The sequence below is a fragment of the Pteropus alecto genome, unplaced genomic scaffold (genome assembly GCF_000325575.1).
Source record: "Pteropus alecto unplaced genomic scaffold, ASM32557v1 scaffold156, whole genome shotgun sequence".
In the NCBI taxonomy this organism is placed as follows: Eukaryota; Metazoa; Chordata; class Mammalia; order Chiroptera; family Pteropodidae; genus Pteropus; species Pteropus alecto.
The window spans coordinates 5534444-5555847 of NW_006437746.1; the positions used below are offsets into that span (position 1 = coordinate 5534444).

At 38.9% G+C, this 21404-nt stretch overlaps 1 protein-coding gene across 1 annotated transcript in view; it reads right to left on the minus strand.

The window, feature by feature from the left end:
- Positions 1-20917, minus strand: part of MAP4 (microtubule associated protein 4) — a 156705-nt gene extending 135788 nt beyond the window's left edge. The window contains exon 1 of the mRNA XM_015591711.2: positions 20896-20917. The gene's annotated coding sequence lies outside the window, so the exon portion shown is untranslated. The remainder of the gene's footprint in view (positions 1-20895) is intronic.
- Between the last annotated feature and the right edge of the window lie 487 nt (positions 20918-21404).

Here is a 21404-nt window from a genome sequence, read left to right on the forward strand (position 1 = left end):
ACTGTATAAGAAAATGAAAAATGCAGGAAAACTAATTGTACTTAGTAAGCTGTAAAACATTAGGAACGCTGAAAATTACAGTGTATAATTTCTTTGAAAAAAACGTATCAAGAACAGTTTAAACAATGCCAGCCTCCTCCTCCTCCTCATCACGTAGCTCCGGATATGGAATGGCATCTTTCCTGTGCTTTGGCAAACTGTCATACTCCTATGTTTAAATCAGGTTCCAGCATTATCTCTTTCGTGCTTTCGATGTCACAAAGTAGCTTTGAGTTCTTTCAATATGAAATTTCTTGCAGTGTCGCTCTCTCTGGGACGGCTTCATCTTTCTCACCAAACCACGACCCTCCTTCACACGGATGAGCTCACCTTCACAGAGCTCCTGTGGCTGCACAGCCAGTCTTCGGAATGGCAGGAGTCACCATTCCCACAGTGAGCCATTTCCTCTTTAACTCCAGTCCCATTCGACTCGAATTTTCCTTCGCTTCTGGGTTCTCTGCTGCGCTTTCATCTTTGCTGGCCAGTTCCCTCTCATTTTTGTAAAATGTCACATGAGTTTATCACTAGGAGACAAGGATTGGAACACAACTACATGCTTTGCTGTCTGTGCATGGACTGACATCAGCAGTGACCAGTCACCAATAGGCTTTGAAAGAAGTGAGATGACAGGTCACTGATATGATGCACACCTGTTATTTACATAGTAATTGATAGACAGAAGAGATAGCCATGAGTTTTGTAGTTTATGCCATTACGGCTAATATACTGTGTAAATTCTGAAGCGTGTTATTAGGGGACATTTAGGTAAATCATGGTGAGAGAGATATATACATATCAGAACGAAGCAAAGCAAGAACTCCCTGTATATCGAACTACAGAATCTTGGTTGGCACTTATAGAAAGCTCCTTCAGGGCAATGCAACCACAGAGTAAACAGGGACCCTTAAACAGAGATGACGGGTGACCATCAAGTGAGGCCCATTACCTCACAGGGTAGCTCTTTCACTGCTGAAAAGCTCTGATGATCAGAAAAATAACCCCCCGAACTGGCATAATGCTCATAGGGTAAAGGTGCTACAGTCAGACTGCCTGACTTCCCATCCTGGCTCTTCCTCTGTCCAGCGAGGTAAACTTGGGCAAATTATGTGTGATGTCTCCATGACTCAGTTTCCTCATTTGTAAAACAAAAATGTTAAGACCTATATTCATGGATTCGTCATGAGAGTTAAATCCATAGCGAGTACTTATTATTTCTAGCACATACGTAGTTTAAGTGCTCGGTGTCGATAACCTCTATAATTAATCAGATCACTATCATGACTGTAGTGCGCTTGGTCTTCCGTATCGATCCCCACGTGTCTGGGTTCAAACCCTTCCCCTCACCTGGCCTCTGCAACACCTGTAAACTGGGCTCTCCAACAGCCTCTCACCCGCTCCCCATACAGGCGCCAGAATTATGCCTCGAAAAATCAAACCTGACCTTTCCCATCCTCCCCCCCACCTCCTTGCCAAATGGTTCAGTCTAAACCCATCAGGTCAGGCAGAGCAAAGGCAGAGTCCTTGTTCTGGGGTGGAGAAGGAGTCAGGGAGGCCCAAGGCGGTGTCAAAGGCCAAGCCAGGTGAGGAAGGGATTCGTGTGAGAAGGCGGCCTGGCCCAGTGTACCTGACTTACAAGGAGACAGGAGACAGTTACTGTTTTAAAGGATCGAATGAATTTTACAAACTGAGGAAACATAAATAATAACCCAAGAAGGAAGAATTCAGCTCAACTTTAAAAAGGCAACTGAACTTATCACAAGCAGACTCAATGACAATACACAACACAGAACCCTGAATCCTTGAAAACAGGTTGGTGTTTCAATATTCGTTCATTTTGTTATTTACTCAGTGCCGATTTTCACTGCATTCACTTTCGAGGTAAAATTTCATTTGGAATGCTGGTCTGTCTCAAATTTGTTACCTAAGGAACTCCTCATGAAGCCTAATCATCAGCTACATAAATATTGGAGAAAATGTTAGACCTTCCACAAGACATGCCTGGTTTCCCTGTCTCTTAAAAGAATGAGAGAGAGAGAGAAAGGAAAGTAAAAAAGCTAAAATCAAAAGATGAAAGAGAAGAGAAAAAGACAAGAAAAAAGAAAATGATGGGCAATATTAACTCTAACACCACAGCAGGCTATAGAGCTGCTCCTGAAGCTGTCACCTGATCGCGACACACTGATACTCCCATTCCACCAAGAGGAGAGCCAGGAGATAACGTGCCAAACCATCACCTTCTTTATATTACAATCTGACACACCTGCTTTGGATGCTGGGCCACCTAACCACGCCTAGTTCAAGTATCATCACATACTGGCAGTAACTAGCATTTAAGAACCAAGTAAATAAAAGCCTGGAAGGAATTACGAGGCAAGGCTGCATGGTACTGTGCAAAGAACACAGTCTTTATGGCCAGATCTAAATCTGAATCTTTTTATTGGCTCTGCAATCTTGGCGCCTTATCTTCTCTGACCTCTATCATCTCCGACTTTATAGGTAAGTAAAATGTCTACACAGAAAAGATTATTATAAGGACTGAAGGAAATTGTATATGAAACACCCAGCACAAGCCTGCCTCAGATCAGCCAAAAATATGTCATAAAACCCCTGCATGAAAAAAACCCTCAAATGTGCTATTATTAAACTCGATTCTAATACCTGGTTTCTTAAGCCACAGCAGTTTAAAAGAAAAAAGTCAGAAAAGAGAAATAAAGATTTTCTTCCCCCACAGAATAAAGTACAGAGGCAGGAGCAGTACAAAGCACTCAGAATCATAGCCACGTAATGAACTTAGGGGTAAAACCTACGCATTTCGACAAATGTGAAGGACATGAATCTTCTATATAACAGTTTGCTGTACGAAATGATGACAAGTCATGGGGAAAATTATATTTGGGATATAATAATCATTTCCTAAATATGAATTCCTTCTGTGCAAAGTTCACGTATGCGCAGAATACGTTTTATTTAATAAAAGAGATTCGACTTAACCCTAAGAAATTCTCACTCAAGTCACTCCTACTGGGGAAAGTAAAAGGACATAAGACAGCACAGAAGCCACATCTGGAACACAGTCTTAGAAGAGATGGAAGCAGCTGGCTGTAGACGGATACACAGGAACAAGAGGTAAGTAAATAGAGCTGACAATGTCAGATCAGTATTAGTACCTTCTTGTGAACATGACATTAGTATGGGTCATGACCCTCATGTACTGTACTGGGTGAAGAAAGATGAGAAATTATCCCTGAATAATGTTCCTTCAGTAACCGGTTTTAAGAATCCAAGTTACTCTGCATCTCCCTATCAACTTGATCCAGGATAAAACACAGTTGGTTAGAAAAAACAGATTTTAAAAGCAATCTGATATAGGAAAAAGTCTCAGTGTGCACACATTCAATAAAATATTGAAATGTAATGCTAATACAGAAAGTATGAAACAACTGAAGGTATAAAATTATGAATTTAAGGTATATGAAGTTTTTTACTATTTAATAATCTGTCTGCTCTTTTTGTTTTTTAAGAACTCTAAAAAATAAAGGCACATCTGTCAGAACAGATAAAATAAAAACAATGACAGTATCAAATGCCAGTGAGGATGCAAAGAAACTGGATCTCTTACACACTGCTGGTGGGAATATAAATAGGCACAGCCGATCTAGAAAAGACTCTGACAGCTTCTTTAAAAATTAAATATACACTTACCATACGACCAGCGATCAGTCTTGGATATTTATCCCAAAGAAAAGAGTTATGCTCACTCAAAAAACTAGACACAAATGTTCACTGCAGCTTTATTCATAACGAAATGTGAACCAACTCAAGTGACTTGCAACCGCGTAAAGCTAAACGCACAACATCCATACGCACAACCGCGTAAAGCTAAACGCACAACATCCATACCAACATCCATACCAAACGCACAACATCCGCGTAAAGCTAAACGCACAACATCCTTTTTACTATAAAAAGGAACAGACTATTGAGACACACAACAACCTGGATAGGCCACAAAAGAATTATCCTTAGTGAAAAAAGCTAATCTCAAAAGGTCACATACTGTATGATTCAAATTTTATGTCTGTCAAAATGACAAAATTGCAAAAATAGAGAAGTTAGTGTTTGCCAGGACAAGGACAGGTCAAGAGAAGAGTTTACAAAAACTACACACACACACACACACACACACACACACACACACACACAGAGATGAATGCAGGTTAAAAAAATAGTGAAAAATGAATAAGGTCTGTAGTCTCAACATTAATGTACAAGTGTCGATTTCCTGATTTCAGTATTATACTACAGATATTTAAGATGTCACTATTGGGGGAAGCTGCGTAAATGGTACCGAGACCCTGTACCATTTTTAACTTCCTGTCCGTCTATAATAAAAGTAAAAAAATAAAATAAAGACTTTATGGATTCACTTTCAATTTCCACTGAGAAGCATCATAAGTGGTTAAAAGCATGGGGTGCCTACCACTTACTGTTTGGTGACCTGTTTCCCTCATCTATAAGGAGAGGATAATTATTAGAGTCTAACTAAATTCCTCAACTGCAAACTCACCTATCAAGAAAGCTCTCAGGACAGGAGAGGAAATACTTTATCAAAGTTCAAAAGCCCAGAAGTCAAAGTAAAATACTGAAAAATTTAACTATGTAAAAAGATATTATTTTCATTCTTAAAATATCATAAGTCAAAAGGCAAACAACAAAAAAGGGGGAAATAGTTGTATTACAAATAATACACAAAGGGCTAATTTTTATAACATAGAGTTCTCACAAATAAGAAAAGTATCGACAACCCAACAGAAAAATGAGCCAAGGACACACACTTTTCATAGAAATTTAACTAATACATTTATGAAAAGACATCCAGCCTTTTTCATGTTACGAAAAATAAGAGATTAAACAATGAGATACTCTTTTTCACTATCAGAAAGTTTCAGTTTTCACTTAATACTCCTGTACTGCTTCATTTTGTTAGTGTTATTTGTTAATTCATCATAAACTTTAGAAAACACTCTGCACGTGTCACATTCTAGAAAATTTTTTGAAAATTTAGAAAACTTCACTTCTGTGAAGATTTTCAAAAGTAGGTTTAACTGGAAAATTCACTTCAATAAATCACTGTATTTTCCCTAAAGAAAAAAAAGTTGTTACGGTATCCAAAAATTACATGTCTGACTTTCCTCAATAACATCAACTCAAAAGAAGAAATGCTGATTTTTACCTTTCTTCAATCCTCATAACACCAAACACGAAACAACACAAAAAGTGACACATAGAGAGAAAATAATAGAGGGATGAAGGAAGGGAAGACAAACGCCTTGGATTCACATTTAGTCAGATTAAATAGTATCATTTCTGAAAAGCAAAAGATTTCAAAACTCTTACACGCATCTATCCTCTGCCAGTGAGCCACACCACAGCCAGTCCCCAATTTCATTTCTAGGGCTGCCGAGACTTTTAAAATGATTTCCATTAAAGTAATATCTTTGAAATAGACTATAAAAATCAAGCACCCGTGCATTCTTTTACACGCTCCTTGATTTTGGCGGGGGAGAGGGGTTCAGAGAGGGAACGCAGTCGATGCAGCGATGCAGAGTGTACCAATCTAGACACGCATCAATTATGGAATAACTTCAGTTCCAAATATATCCTGTTCACGCAACAGATCAGGCTCTGGGCTCAAATTCATTCACTGCCCTCCAGAAGCACACACTTCATTCAACTAGCCCGAGTCTCCAAGGTCTCTGCGGTTCCCTCTTCTATCCATCTGTGTATCCTCAGTGACTTCAAAGATTTGATATAAATTATAAATCTAGCATGTAAGATAATATCCTACTGCCATTGTGAAGCCTAAAATTTTACCTTGCCACTGTTTAGTCTAATTCTCTTCGGGAACGGTTTCGCAACCCCAACGCTACTGGCATTTTAGACAGGATAATTCTCTGATGGGTGTTGTCCTACCCATCCTAAGACCTTTATTTTGAAAGCATCCTCAGCCTCCGCCCACTAGATGCCAATGGCACCCTCCCAGCTGTGACAGTGAGAAATGTCTCCAGACATTGTCAAATATCCCCTTGGGGGAAATATCACATTTTCATCCCCACTCCCATTGAGAACCACTATTATAGGCCACCAAAATCATTTGAGGAACTTTTTTGAATTCAGATTCTGCCACAGGTAGGATAGCTACAATCAAAAGACAGATAAAAATGTTGGTAGGAATGTAGAAACTGGAACCCTCGTATACTGCTAAAGGGACTGAAAAATGAGACGGCCACTATGGAAAACGATACGGCAGTTCCTCAATACGCACAGTTACCTTATGACCCAGCGATCCCACCCTAAGTATGTACCCAAGAAAAACGAAAATAAATGTCCACACAATAACGTGCTCGAATGTTCACAGTTGCATTATTCATAATACCCCAAAACTGGAAATAACCCAAATGTCCAACTTATGAACAGATAAACAAAATGCGGTATATCCATACGACAGAACATTTTTATGTGCCCATAAAAAGGGATGAAGCACTGACACATGCCATGACACCCATGAACCCTGAAAGCATGCTAAGTGAAAGCAGTCACGAAGGCCACGTGGCATATGATTCCAGAAGAGGCAGATCTACAGAGACAGGGAGTGGAGTGGTGTTTACCTAAGGCTGGGGAGCAGGGGTGAGGGGCTGGAGAGAGAGAGAAAGGGACTAAGGGGGTGACGGCTAAGGGAAGGAAGGTTTTCTTTAGGGGGGGGGTCTAATAAAATGTCCTAAAATTGATTGTGCTGATGGATGCACAACTCTGTGAAAATACTAAAAACCACGAAAGTACATTTAAATGGGTGAATCGTACAGCATGTGAATTATATCTCAATAAAGCTGTTTTTAAAAATTCAGATTCTGGACTCCAGTCAGATCTAATGAATCAGAATCAAAGGCAAGAAGACAAAACTATTTTAAAAGACCCTCCGGGGGATCCGATGAAGCTGGTCTGGGACACTTGGGCTACACTGCCAGGCAGTGACAAGCCGCAGAGACTGGCAGAGAGGAAGCAGAGCTTTCTGAGGACTTCTCAGTGGTTAACTGCTTGTAAAAGTATATGAAAACTGATAAGTTGGTCATTTCCATTTTTCTAAAATTAATTTTCTTCATAGCATTACTTATCACTTTTATAAAGAAAAAAGTAAACGAATATTATGTGTTTAAAATGATCAATAATATATTTCGATTTCATGTCTAATTAATGACTCCGTGCTAAATTGAAAGGATAACTTCCTAAACAATTTATGACATATGCACCTCATGTTTCAAGAACTAGAAACTAAAAGAACTCCGAACATCATCATATACTTCTACATCTATGTTCACTGTAAAGCGATTCCCCCTTCTCCACAGGGGACACGGTCCAAGCACCCAGTGGATGCCCGACACCACAGATAGCACTGAACCCCATATACACTGTTTTTCCTGTGTGTGCGTATATATCTGCGATAAAGTCTAACTTACAAATTAGGCACAGTAAGAGATTAACAACAATAACAATAAAATGGAACAATTGTAAGTAACAATATTCTATAATAAAATTTATGCAGATGTGGTCTCTCTCAAAATATCTTACTATACTGTACTCGCCTTTCTTGTGATGATGTGAGATGATACAATGCCTACATGACAAGATGAAATGAGGTGGAATTTTCCATCTGATATTTTCGGGCCACGATTGACCACAGGTATCTGAAACCACGGTACTGTATTGGTTTTGGTTTGCCTTACACTGCGGCTATTCACATCATACTAAGAAAAAGATTATACAAAGTGGGAAAAAAATGAAATTGAGCAGTAACTTTTCATTAGACCTGTTGTTACATGAATCTGGATAGTTAATACTAAATATCCCAGTCTATGAAATCTAAACTTTCCAATAAAACCGAACATCTGGAAGTATACTGCATAGCAATCAGAAAAAGTTATACTACGGAAAAAGATTTAAGTCATTTTGGCTTGTGTTTTGCAAATTCCAGCAGAAAACTAATGCTAGGGTTCACTAAAACAAACACTGCTAGTATCTCCTATTTCCTCCAAGAACAAACAAGAAAGCCATTATTATCTCTGATTTTCTTCTGAAGGGCATAATGACCCCTCTTACGACATGATGGAAAATATGAACAAAAATGTTAATCAAAATAGCACTTGTAAAGATATGTGAATACTTTTATTTTTAAATTTTAAAATCAAAATACCTACCCAAACACCCAGAGTTTCTAAAACTAATGGCTAAATTTGGTTTATTTAAGACTCCTTTTAAGTGAAAAAGCGATGTCTAAACACTGAGATTCATGTGAAATAGTATATCCTTTATTCGTACGGGAACTGTCTTTCCGACTTACCCGAAGTCAGTAACACACGCCAATGATTTCCTGACGGTGCACATTATAACTTAATTGATACCATGAAAAATGGTATTTATACGTTAAGTGTTTATGGACAAGGAATGATGCTTATAATATATTTAAGCGGAACGTTCTTAAACAGCATAAACAGTTCTTAAATTTTAGCAAGAAAAATACATATACGAATTCGCAAATAGCTGAATATGTACCAAAGCATTATTCTTTTATACTTTTTGTATTTTCCAAATTTTCTACATTAAGTATATATATTTTTATAAATAGAAAAATAAAGGTCATTTTAAAAACGATATAAAAACTCTTCTTCCAGAAAGATGGAGGAGACTTACTTTTCCCTATTCCTCCCACTAGGTCCCACTAAAAAGCCTGGACACTGTCCACAAAACGAACATGAGACTGACAGGTGGGAGAAGGTAAAAAGTGAGGGACCTTGGGAACCAAGGAATAAACACAGTGACGAGTTCCCTGGGTTTTCTTGTTGCCTTACGTATCTGGAGAATCATAAGCGACAAGACTGGCAACCCAGACACGCCTAAGAGTGTAGACAAGAAAATCCCCAATAAAAGCCTGTTCTCTTTATTTAGTCAAAAAAAAAAAAAAAAAACAGGAACGGGGCAACCTGGCAAGACAGAAAACTTTCAGACGATAACCACTCTACTCTAGCCAAGCACCACAGAAAACGCTGGCCCAACGACCCAGCCAGCAAAGGCTGCGTGGGGAACTAGCTTCTTCTTCCCCTCTCTGGAGGGGCACCCCACACCGCCTCCAGGGTGGGGTCAGGAGAAGGCCAAGGAGGGCAGCCAGGCCTCTCATGCCAGCAGACCCATAAAACAAGGCAACCACAGTGTCACTGAAGACCACTGTGGAGCCGGGCCTTCCAACATATTATATCAATATAAATGGCATTTCTTCAAACATGCAATTACCATATGACCAGCAATTGCTCTCCTAGGCAAACTGCCAAACTGTTTTTCAGAGTGGCTGTACCATTTACTGTTAACTGTTTCATGTCAATACACTAGTTGTAATATTGTTTTGCAAAATATTACCACAGGGAGAACTGGATAAAGGTGACAAGGGACCTCTCTATTGTTTTCTTACAACTGCATGTGAATCTATAATTATCACAAAGTTAAAAAGTTAAATTTAAAAAAAAAAAGAATTTAAAACTTATATAAAACACTGACACATATACTGAATATTTGGCCTTCTTAAGGCAGGGCTATGAGTTACACTGCCTTATATCCTTAGCATCTAAGCCAAAACCTAAAACCTATTAGATACTCAATAAATACTTACTGAATTAGATTGAACAACATAATCGGCATTTCTACTTTCATCACGAGCTAGACTGTTTTCTTCTGGATGGGTTCTAGATTATCCATGTCTCTGAAAACGTGTCTCTTAAAAATGGAACACAATACTAAAGGTATGAAGAATTACACTCCGCTCTAAGAATCCTTCTATTTTTAATCCTAAGAATCTATAACCTTTACGTTTCTGAATATCTGAATGCATCTCTCCATTACTATATCAAAGTCAACAAAGCAGCGTTTGAAAAACTATTTTAAAGATTATCTAAATGATAACTATCCAGCTCTACGAATTAAAAATTAATGACGACAACCTGAATTCTTGGTTATGAGTCAATTCAACAAAGCTCCCTTGAACTATTTAAGGTCTTCATTTTAATCCAATTAGTTATACAAATCTCTGCACAATCTGTAGAACATTTATAGTCTATATCATGGCGCTATTACTAAAAGCCTGTCATTTCTTCTATTTTACAAATTATTTTTTAAAAATCATCTGCAGCACTTATCACACTGCTCTGTACCTAAAAAATACATAAATATCTGTGGTATTAAATTGAATCTATATAGTAAAAAGGATGCTAGAGATTAAAGTTCAAGTCTCAAAGGCTACACATTAATTAGGTTTGTGACCTCAAAGAAGACAATTGTTCTGGGCCTCAAATGGTTCCATGAGTCTAGGCATTTCATGTTTCATAGTCAACTATATATATGTTCCAATGAAACTTATAGGCAATGCAATTTCCATCAAAAACACCAATATACCACCAATTCCATATACACTAAAATTATTCTTTGATTTAGATCACTAGGCAATGTCTTATTAGCATTTTAAAGAGTACTATTCCATCCAGTCACACGTCTCCTAATTGTCACGCGTGTGAGATAGCTATTATCAGCACTTTGATTTTGTAAATAAACAGGTTTACGGATGTGCCCCTGACCTCAGCTATTATGTAAGAAGAGTTGGAACCTGAACCCTGCTTTTTTGATACCTGGTCCAGTGCCAACACTGCCCTATTACAGTATTCTGCCACAGGTAACTGCGGTTTGTTCGTTTTGGCAAATTTACCTCGGACTCTCAGACCAACTCGTTAGGCTGGCTGGTTTGCCCTTGAGGCATCTCGGCAAGCCTCAGCTATACTAAGCATATAAAACAGTTCAGAATATCCTTCAAACATTTATCTTGTCCCTCTTATTGATGTTACCCCCATGGTGGCTTGCTAAGGAACAGCTGCCTGGGAAATCTGTTAACGTTCACTCTTAAATTATATCCCGCCCAAGAGAATCATGCTAAAATGGACAGTGACTGAGTGTGAGGAACTGGCCATGTCAGAGAAGCTCGTTCTTAGTGAGCCAATCTTTAATCGCATATGTTTAAGAAAATCAGATGTGATAAAAACAGACTTTTCCCATTTTTAACCTATTAAATTGGCAATTTTTAATGATAACATTTTTCATGATAATTCTCACTGCTAACAAGGGTAGGACGAGATAGGCTTTGGTAAGAATGTACTCTCTTTCAGAAAGCAATCTTGCAAAATGTATTAAAACCTTAAATTTATACATCTTCTGTCCCAGTAAGTGAACATATATTTAAGAATCTATCATGATGTGGAGAGACTGGAGCCCTCATACATTAATGGAAGAAAGTCGAACGGTGCAGCCACTTTAGGGAACACTTTTTAATCTGGAGATTTAACACAATTACCATATGACCTGGCAATTCTACTCCTAAGGATATAAGCAAGAGATATAAAAACATACATCCATACAAAAACTTGTACACAAATGTTGATAGCAGTATTATTCATAATAGCTAAAAAACAGAAACAACTCAATACCCATCAACTTATGAATAAACAAAATGTAGTATATCCACACAAAGGAACATTCTGTGCTCAATGAAGTACTGATATATCCTATAACATGAACCTTGGAAATACGTGAAGTGAGAGTTATCAGACACAAAAGGCCACCTACTGTTAATTCCATTGATACTAAATGTCCAAAATCAATAAATCTAGAGAGACAAAAAGGAGGTTGGTGGTTGCTAGGGGCTGGGGGAAAGGAGGTAAGAAAATGACTGCTAATGGGAATAAAATTTCTTTTGGAGTGATGAAATATTCTAAAATTAAACAGCAGTGACGATGGAACGACGTGAAAATAAAAACCACTGAAAGGGTAAATCTTATGGTATGTAAATTGTATCTCAATAAATCTGATCTTAAAAAATGAAAATCTATCATAATGGAAATCTGAACTCTAAACAGAGCCTTATGCATAAAAATAACAGCCTATATTGAAAAAAAAAGTCTCTATACAATAACGAGGGAAAGTTAAGCTAAATCGAAATCTGTCCACATATGATGCAATATCAGGCGGCCATTAAAGATTATCTTTACAAATGGTTTTTAACAGTATAGGAAATTACGCTATCTTAAGGTTTTAAAAAGCAATAGAGAAAATTATTAGCAGGAACATCTAAGTAAAAAATACGCACACACAGAAGAAAAAGACTGCAAGGGAATACGCCCAATTCTTAACGTGGTGATCTCTGGGCAATAAGTTTTCAAATGATTATTTTTGCCTGGATACATTTTTCAAATCTCCATTTTCCTCAATGAACAAGTATTTTTTTAAATAATAAAAGACTATTTAGAAGACACACATGTGACGGTCTTAAAGGAAAACACATGAGGGATTTCTAATCTCCCGTTTACCACCCCTTCTCACAAATTTCAGTACGTCTGCAGATGGCGACTGTCCGGATCGGCCCTCTGATGAGCTGCACTGGTCCATCTGTTCCCCCGAATCCCTAACCTGAGTACCCCAAACGGCTAACTAAGAGCAATGTTCTTCACCTTTACACTGCCAACAAAAGTCTGAGGCTGGTAAGCCCAATCTCCTTCAGACCCAAAATGCTGTAACAGACTGACATCGACACTATGAAACATAAATACATGTCATTATTCACACACTTACTTGAATATTCTCCTATGAACTGCAGGACATTTCATGATTTTCTTAGGATGGAAATTAAGAAGGAGGCAGGCATCCTGCCAAAAAGAAATCAAATCTCTAGATCTAACTAAAAGTTTATGAGAAATACATGGGGGAACCAAGAAACATGTTAAATACCATCACCAAGATGCAAGCAGCAAAATCCAGCATACTGAAAATTCTACAGGACAAATGATCCAGTGTTTTTCAATAGATAAACTGCAAGGGGGAAAAAAATAGGAAATCTTCTTAAAGGGAACTTAAGAGGCATATCGATCAAACGTAGACCTTGTTTCAATCCTGTCTGAACTAACCAGCTGAAAAAAAAATTAAAAATTAAAAAATTTATGAGACAGTAAGGAAAATCTGAATATTAATTGGGTATTTCTGTCAAATGTTGAGGTTCTCTACTGATACTGTGATTATATTTAAAAGATAACCACTACCTTTTAAGATACATCCTAAAATATTTACAGATGAGCTCATGTCTAGGATTTGCTTCAAAATAACCCAGTAAAGAAGGGCAAAGGAGTAGGTAGGGATAAAGATGAATCAAAATTGGCCATGGATTGCTAATTATGAAAGAGACGTGTTGGGGACTTAGGGGTTCAATTTCATTTATACTAATTTCACCTTCTGTGATGCATTATAAATTTTTCATAAAAGTTTCTTTAAAAAAAAAGAATGAGGGACCTAGAAATGACTATTATGAAATCAAACTCACTAGTGCAATGCAACTATACAAAGTTTGGGAAATATGAACTTCAAGCAATGCTAAAAAGTTGACCTATGAGCAGGCAAAGTCACGTATGGGCGTGATCAGATCATATCTTAGAGCTTAACAGGACAGGCTGACTAACACAGGTACACCTCACACTCCTCTACTGTATCTACACTAGAGCCAAAAAATGGACTAAAGAAGGTGCAACCACCTAACCATGCAGCCTGTGGCTACTTTCAGAACTTCTTGCTTTGGCCTACCCAGCAGTTACCCTGACTGCTGATGGCACTGAATTTTTTAGGACAAAGAAATGTCCAGAGACCCCAGAATTTACACGTATTATTCACCACCACCTTTGGAATGGCCAGCCTGTTACACTGAGAATCCATTCTTTGAGAAATCATCTTAATATGATCTGATTAAAAAGGAAGTGTGAATTCTCTACTCTTCCTCTTTTCTGAATAGGATGCTTTTTAAAAGCATTCCTTCATGTCTGGTAATGAAAGGTATACAAAAATCAGTTGTATTTCTGTGCACTAGCAATCAACGATCTAAAAATGAAATTAAGAAAACAATTCCATTTAAAATAGCACCCCAAAAAAAATGCTTAGAAATAAATGTAACCAAAGAAGTGCAAGACTTGTACATTGAAAACTACCAAAGATTGTTAAAAGAAATTCAAAGACATAAATAAATGGAAAGATGTTTCATGTTCATGGATTGGAAGACAGCATTGTTAAGATGGCAATACGCCCCACACTGACCTACACATTCGATGCAGTCCCTATCAAAATTCCAACTGCCTTTTCTGCAGAAATTGACAAGCTGATCCTAAAATTCATATGGAAACACATGGCATCCAGAATTGCCAAAACAATTGTGAAAAGAAGAACAAAGTTAGAGGACTCACACTTCCCGATTTCAAAACATACTACAAAGCCACAGTAATCAAGACAGTGTGGTATTGGTGGAAGGACCGACATGTAAGTCACTAGGATGAAATCGAGAGTCCAGAAATAAACCCGTACATCAAAGGTCAACAGATTTTCGACATGAGTGCCAAGACAATTCAAGGAAAAAAGAAATATCTTTTCAACAAATGGCATGAGAACAACTAAATGTCCACGTGCAAAAAAAAATAAAAAGAATCTGGATCTCCACTTCAGAAAAATTAACTCAAAATGGATCAAAAACCTAAATGTAACAGCTAAAACTATAAAATTTTTTAAAAAGTAGGTAGAAATCTTTTGTGATCTTGGAGTAGGCAGGTTCTTAGATTCAACACCTAAAGCGCAAGCAATCAAGGAAAAAACAAATAAACTGGACTTCATCAAAATTTGAAACATCTGTGCTTCAAAGGATACTTACTACCAAGAAAGTAGAAATACAAGACAACCCAAAGAATGGGAAAAGTATCTGCAAAACATATATCTGATAAGGAATATGTACTAGAATATATTAAAAAAACTCTTATAATCCAACAATAAAAATCTAATTAAACAGGGGCAAAGTATCTGAATAAACATTTCTCTAAAAATAGACAAATGATCAATAAGCACACTGGTCATCAGGGAAATCAAAATCACAATGAGATATCACCTTCATACCCATTAGGATGGAATAAAAAGAAGAGAGAGAGAAAGAAAAGAAAAGAGAAAAAAGAAAGAGAGAGAAAGAACAAACGAACACAGACTAGCAGGTTTTTGCAAGAATGTGAAAAAACTAGAATCCTCACATACTGTGGATGAGACCATAAGGTGGTGTGGCCACTTTAGAAAACAGTCTGTAAGTTCTTCAAAAGGTTAAACACAGAGTTACCGTACAACCCAGTAATTCTACCCCTAGGTATAAACCCAAGAGAAATAAAAACATGTCTACACATAAACCTGTACACAAATGTTCACCGCGTCACTATTCATAAATAGCTAAAAAGTGGAAACAAGCCACCCAAGTACTACTTAACCAAGACCAGGGCAGAAAACGGTCAGAAAGCCTTTCTAAACATGACATTGAGCTGATACTAAGGGAAATAAGTCTGTGAGTCTGCCTTATTCCCTGCTCCCTCCCCTCCTAAGTCTTTCCTAAACTGGGAAATCACTTACCTATCAAATCGCTTTACCTGTCCCAAAGGAACACCTACCCCCCAATACTAATTATTTCAATGAAAATATGTTCCACCTATAAGAAATGACTGAGAGCTCTCCTGAATCCTCCCAGTGTATTCCTATTCCTAAAAGAGAAAACACATTAACCCAAATGAATATCTATTTGAGAATTTCATACAGTTTAACAAAAACAGAGCTCAGAGAGGAATCACTAAAGGAAGCAACCTATTTCTTATAAGAGTCTTTGTCCTCCATTCCCACTTACCACCTATCCCCGATCTCCTCCAAACTTTTTCACTTTTCCTTGTTTAGAATATATCTTTTCTAAAAGCTTTAAGTTTTTCCGCAGCAGTCTCAACATGTATGTGGGGGTGGGGGGATAGGGAAATGACATAGAAGCCATAACTATTTTACGCGTGAATCATTTGTTAAGTCAGAACCTATGTTTGGTCATAATAAAGAACCATATTACCTAACTTCAATCAATAATCAATAACTACCATTAGAAAGAACCAGCTGTGCCTTCATAGTTATGAAGATGTAAAATATTTTAATTATAATTTTGCACACAAACTACAGCAGAAAATCAGAACCAAAATCTCTTTCAAGTATTAAATCATAAAAGCCAGAAGGAGAAAATCAACAAAGCATGAAGTTTTGTCTCTAACTGCATACTGCTAAGATCTGATTTAGATACTCTCTTGCTGAATATTTTCGTAATCCATTCAATAAAAATATAGAAAGAGCATATCAAAGCTACAGACGTGGTAAGGATAAAAAAGGTGCAGGGTAACAGAATCAGGATTCCAAATGTCCCCTTTGGAACGATGGGCTGAAAGAAAACAGAAATGTAAAAAAGTGCACCACACAGATTTGGAAAGCTAATCACAAAGACTTGGGAAAAGATCTGGAGGTGAGCTGACTATAGGACAGGTATAAGCTAACCCTGAAAAGTGGATATAGAAAGAAAAAAAACTTAATTTCTTCTAAATTAGCATTGATAGAAACTAAGTGGCAAGCTCCCCAAGCGCAGGGATCATTCTGAATTCCTTAAGCACTTCAATTCCAGGGCCTAATACGTGTCTGAATCGGACCGTTTCTGACAAACCGTAGCATGTCTACATGATGATGCCCAACACGGGAAAAGGTTTGGTAAGCACATTTCATAAGAGGTGACTGGGAGAAAAGAACTGTTTAGTCTGGAAAAGAAAAAACTTAATAGGGACAGAATAACTGTCACTGAATAGCTGTGAAGCAGAGATTCGAGCTAAGGGAATAATTGTAGACAGCAAAATTAGAACCCGTGAATAGAAACTGCAGGGAGGCAGGTTTGAGAGCATTATCAGGAAAGTCTTTCTAAAATGACAAATTCTCAAACCTGGAATTGACGGCCACCAGCTGTAAAGACCCTGTCTTGGGGAATACTTGCAGAGAGGGCTGGAGAAATCACTTACAGTGTGTGAAAAAGCGCACTGGATGATCTAAGATCTCTTCCAATTCTATGATTCTACAAGAAGGCAGTAGTCCAGAAAAGGAATTACTCTTGCTGGCAACATTGCCAGAGTTTTTTGTTTGTTTGTTTTTTTTTTAAAGTCTAAAACCCAGGAACTCCTTTATTAAAAGGAGCAATTCCACCAAGAAGGGACAAAGGTTGAGTTGTTTGTCAAGATACTTGATATGAAGAGACCGCTTTGCTTGGAAATCAAGCACAGCACTGGGAGTGGGAATGGGTCAATTCAAGCCACAGTCACTTCCGATTTGGCCAGCAGCAGATGACTTCACCTCTCCACTTGAACTGAAAAATAGTCACTAAAAATACCCACATTACAGAATTACAATTTAAATTAGTTAACAACTGCAAAATGCTTTGGAAATTTATGTGGCAATTAAAAGTACAGTATCCTGCTTTACATATACTGGAGTTGAACAGTCAAGTAAATCTATTATAAATAACAAGAGTCACGTTTCTCCCTGTCAAAAAAAGTTACAGGAATCCATACTGATAAAAATGACTGAATGATGGTGGAAAGGTACAAATCCTCCCGGTAGAAGGATTCCAAGTAATAAATGAAAAGGAGTGAGAGACCTAGAGCATCGCCACGGGAATAACACACTAGTAACTGCTGCTGCAGACAAGTGTCACTGACGCATGCTAAAGTTAGCGAATGACACTTTAAGGGAAAAAATCAGATCTTTGTAAAACCTCACGGAATCTCCCCCAAAATGTGTATTAATTACTATGGGTGATTTTAACATATGCTCAAAAATTCTTTGATACTCATCCCTTCAGGAAGTGGAGCTTAATTCCCTTCCCCGGGAGCTTGAGCTTGACGTGGTGACTCATTTCTAGCTTTTAACAAATAAAATAAGGCAACAAAAATAATCGCTTTAGGGAAACCAGGCAGACACCGCCTTAAATCCAGTCAACATTAACATCAGTAATAAGTCATGTCAGGTACCCTGTGTTAAAGAGGACCTAACATCTCCATGGTATTCTTAAAATGCATAACCTCAGGTCAGTCATGAGAAAACATCAGAAAATCCAAATTTAGGAACATTCTACAAATAACTGACAACTACTCTTCAAAGGTGTCAAGGAAAGGCAAGGAGACCAAGAAACTGTCACATATTGAAGGAAACTAAGGAAACATGACATCTAAATGCAATGTGGTGTCCCAGATTGGATCCTGTAACAGGAAAAGGTTATCAGAGAGGAAAAAACTAGGAAATCAGAGGAAAGTCAGTAATTTAGTTCATAGTAAACTGATGTTGATTTCTTAATTTTGATACATGTATCGTGGTTATATAGGATGTTAACATTAAGCAAAGCTGGATGACGGGTATACGGAAATTCTGTATTATCTTTATAACTTCTGCAAATCTGAAATTATCTCAAAATAAAGGATTCTTTAAAAACTGCATTTTCTTGGCAAAGATAGAATGAGGAAAAATTTAAAATGTTCAAAGATGTTTAAACATATCAAACTACTAAGACGGGTTTTATAGTGAAAAGATTACTTTTTATCCTATAAAGAATCACAAAAGTGGATTGACTTTCAAGCTTAAAATTTTAATGACTTACAAAATAGTTCGCCACACGGTCTATGCTAATTAGCCTAGCGAGCTCTACGCAGTACTGAGTATGACACCTCATATATATGTTTGCTTTATCTCCTTTCTTAACCCTAATTGTCCTCAACACACTCTTAGCAAGAAGTCTACAGTAGCCTGGATCTAAAGGTACCATTTAGGACAAAGTGAACTCAGTGATTTTTACTTGGTTTCCTTTTCAAACTGACCAAATCAGATGAACCACCAAGATGACTTTCCATTGGGTCAAAACGTTCCTCTCAGATTTTCTCGCTAAGGAAAACTAAAACCTACACATCAACTACCCATGCTTAACATTCAGAAGTAGGGGGAAAGCAGTGCCCAAAATAAGACATGTCAACAGCAAAAGTTTACGGAGCCAAAGGACGGATCACCGAATCTAGAAAGATCAGGAAAAAGAACAAGATGCTGAGATCAGGAAGAACCATCTCTCTGACAAAAGCGAAGCTGCCTATCCCGCTGGTGGTAGGAGGTTCAATTCACATACACAGGAACACTCACGCCCACCTCCATCGCATATCCAAAATAAAAACCTGCCAGCCAGTGTCCTTCCTTGCTCTCGAGCCATTTTAAACAAGCTTAAGGAACCTGTCCTCCTCTCCCCTGAAAGTCATATTATGTAATTAATTAAAGTGCTCATACCTTCAAAAATAAATAAATAAAAATAAAGATAAGTCACCTAGACGAGAAACTCCAGGTGCTTCATTCACTGTCAGCAACCAATGGAAAGTGACTTTTTAATATTTAATGTAAATTTATTTGTAAGTTTGAGAATTTTAGCGCAGGTAAATATATGCCGGGATGACAAATCTATGAAGAGATGACAAATGAGACAGAGTAGGCAAGTGTGTTAAGCACCCCAGCACTGTCAAACATTAGTATACACATTGATACAATAGGGAAAAAAGGGACACTCGCTAGGCTTCTGTAACTTGATTACAACAGCTCCTAAGAACATCCAGTACCCTTAGCATCAACTCTATAATCAACTACCTTCTTATTGCTGATTAGGCTGCCCAGAAACAAAGGTGGTGTCCTGGCCCGTGGATGATTCATTCCAGTTATGTACATGATACTTTCAACATAACGAAAATTGGTATTTAGTTCATCAGTCTCCAGTGAGTTTACTTTGCATGAATAAATTCTCAAGCCCTTGATCACTCCAGTACCAAGCAAAACTTTCGAGTTTCTGAACTACTGTGTAGGGTCAGAGAGACTTTGGTGTGCATGCCAGTTCTGCCACTTAACTGTGTGACCTCTTGTTCTTGTCAGTCTCCATTTCCTCATCTGTAAATAAATACAGACAACTAGTGCCTGGAAGATAGCGAGTGCACCAAAAGGGCGAGCTTTATTATTTTTAAGCTAAACTTGAAAGAGTATAATGGAGTTTTTTGTTAAAACATTTTATCTGAAAGGAAGGAGGACGGACCATGTAATGACATTCACTCAAAAGACACCCTCTGAAGAGAGATGCCTCACTCTACAGAGCTAAGAAGAAGAGCAAAGTTTACAAGTTGCGAGGGAAGTACCTGCTGCACTGTACGGATGGCATCTCTTGCTTAGCAACTCTAATGTTGTCTACCAAACACCCGGCCTGTAATAGTGAGAGCATGACAACTGTTCGCTCTAAATCCATGCACTCAGCTTGGATTCAGGGCTGATTTATAAAAATAGCTGCTGCCGCCGCTGCTCTTTCAATCTCTTTCAGCTGATGACTGGGCAGTGTTACCCTATAGGCCTAGAGCAGCTGTATTCCCTCGCCACACCCTTTGCTCTGCCGACCCAGCCCAGCAGACGGCACCCCCCTCCCGTCTCTGCTGCATACTATTCTCCCTCTTCCTGGGCTGAGTGAGCAAATCACAAGCACAAATATCCCCTGATGCAATGCCACAACCATCCCTGGGAAAGAGCAGAAGCAGTTGCCAAAAAGCTCAGCAGCGGGGAAATGGGCGGGAGACACACATACACAGAGCAAGAAAGGCTGCAGTGCTGTGCAGCCGCGAAAGGGATTCGAGAGGCCCTGGGGAGCCGCACTGTAACTGGACCGGAGGAGGAGGAGAAGAAAGGGGGGTTTCCAGGAGAAAGCTAGGGAACACTACTCTTCCTGAGGAGCATGGGATTCCCGATTCGCCTTGGATCTGGGTCCTAAAATTTAACGTAACCCCTGCTTCCTCCCCAGGAACTTACGCGTTCCTGGATGGAAGTGAAATCCTCCACATTCTCCCGCGGGGTAATCTCACTAAAGAGCTCAGGCAGCACCGCCGCGGAGGACCTGGTCCACGTGCTAAATCACAATCTCGGTTCTGGGTGACGTTTCCAACTGCCCCGCCTGGTCCGCGTCCCCAATCCCACCCTTACCCGCGACCCCATCGCAGTCCCACAGCCGGACTCATGCTTACTCCCCACACAGAATCCGAGCCCACGCACGCAGAGAGCGAGCCCCGGCCCGGTTCTCCAGACCACCCCTGGGCCCCTCCCATAACCCCTGACCCGACTCCCCCTCCAAGGCTGGCCTCGGCCCCACCTCAGCTGACCCCCAAAAGCCTCAGAGAACGACCTCTGCGTTCTGATGCGTCCCCGAGCCCCACCCAGGGCCCCAGACTTCAGCCGACCCTCGCTCCCCGGACTCAGCCCCGTCCCGAGGCACGCCTCTCGGCCTCCCGCTCCAGACCCCCGAAAACGGACCCCTCGGCCCG